We start from the raw sequence: 2,027 nt of genomic DNA, 5'->3' as shown, positions 1-2,027 counted from the left end.
ACCGGATTAGCACTGAAGTGTTTATGATCTGTGTATTGTGTATATATAATCATCCCCCACACACTGTACTCATTAGCACTGAAGATGCCTAACTGTTAGGCGAAAGCTCTGCATAAAAATTAAGAAGATAATTCTCATGCCTTTACCTATACCACCAATGCTATTTGGCCAGATAATTAGAGAACTTAGCACGACACAGCGCGCATAAGAACAGTCGAGAATGTCAGCAAAAAACTCGTGAACACAGAAGCTGCTGCAAATTCTAATGATATATATTTATATATATATATATATATATATATATATAAATATATAGACATACATATATATATATGTATATATGTACATGTATATATGTATGTATATATATATATATATACATATGTTTGTATACATACACACACACACACACACACACACACACACACACAAACACACACATATATATATATATGTATATATATATATATATATATATATATATATATATATATATACTGATACGCAGTGAAGCCAAGGACTCGAACTCAGCTCAGACGTACCAAGTGAACAGTGACTCTAACCACTGCGTCATCAAGAGAGATGTAAGTTGAGCACATTTTCTTATATTTGTATGCTCGAGTTACATATACACGAATATTATGCTCAACCCATCCCCGCTATGATAGTGCAAAGGTAAGAAAATGTGCTCAACTTATATCCTTAGACTGCTCAGCTATCGATGGTTAAAACTCTTCCAACTCGAAGTGCTACTGGCTTCCGAGATTTAGGAAAGACCACTCTCTGTGGACCCAAATTCCTATTTTCTGATTGATATCGCTATTCACTAGCAAATTACTCATGTGGCCACAATGACGAGAGCGTGAAAGGAATCTGTGAAAATAGGAATTTGGGGCCGCAGAGAGTGGTCTTTCCTAAATCTCGGAAGCCAGTAGCGCTTCGAGTTGGAAGAGTTTTAACCATCGATAGCTGAGTGGTCTAAGGCACTGACTTAGGAGCTTAAAAGCGCCAGAGCAGTAGGTTCGAATCCTCTGCGCAATGGTCATAAAAATGATCTGATTGATGTCGCTGTTCACTAGCGAATTACTCACATATATACATATATACGCACACACACATATATATATATATATATACTGTATATATATATAATATTATATATATATATATATACATGTATATATTACCAAGTCAGCTCCAGGACATTAGGCCCACACTACAAGCAACACCCGAAGAACAAGGAACAGTCTTCCGCTGAGTCGATATATATATAGATATATATATATATTATACATATAGAGATATATATATGTATATATGTATATATATATACATGTACATATCATACAATCCATGACCGTCGCGCAGAGGATTCGAACCACCGCCTATAGACCCAAGAGAGTCCACAGCACCTGCCTTTAACCACTCGACCACAGACGATCTAAAAGTGTACTAACTCGTAATCTAACTGATTACCGAGATTGGGGAGGGTGTTAACTGCCACCCATATAACCACCTTTTTACAGTACACCTAATCGCACCAGTGGGAATGGTAAGGACTAGATCGAATCCCCCTCACGCTTCGTCATGGATTGTATGATTGATGTCGCTGTCCACTAGCGAATTATTCACATGTACATATGCATAAATATGTATGTATATATTTATATATATGTATATATATGTATGTATATATGTATATATATATGTACATGTATATATATATATGTACATGTATATATATATATATATATGTATATATATATATATTTACATATATATATATATATATATATATATATATATATTCTCCCACAAACGAATATTAACACATAAAGACGTACACTAGCAATAACACACACACACACACACACACACACACACACACACACACACACACACATATATATATATATATATAATATATATATATATATATATACTGATACGTAGTGAAGCCAAGGACTCGAACTCAGCTCAGACGTACCAAGTGAACAGTGACTCTAACCACTGCGCTATCAAGAGAG

Source organism: Oratosquilla oratoria, chromosome 2, assembly GCF_046742065.1.
Source record: "Oratosquilla oratoria isolate Oo_2021 chromosome 2, ASM4674206v1, whole genome shotgun sequence".
Taxonomy (NCBI): Eukaryota; Metazoa; Arthropoda; class Malacostraca; order Stomatopoda; family Squillidae; genus Oratosquilla; species Oratosquilla oratoria.
The sequence above is the reverse complement of the archived record's forward strand: the minus strand, read 5'-3'. Positions refer to the sequence as shown.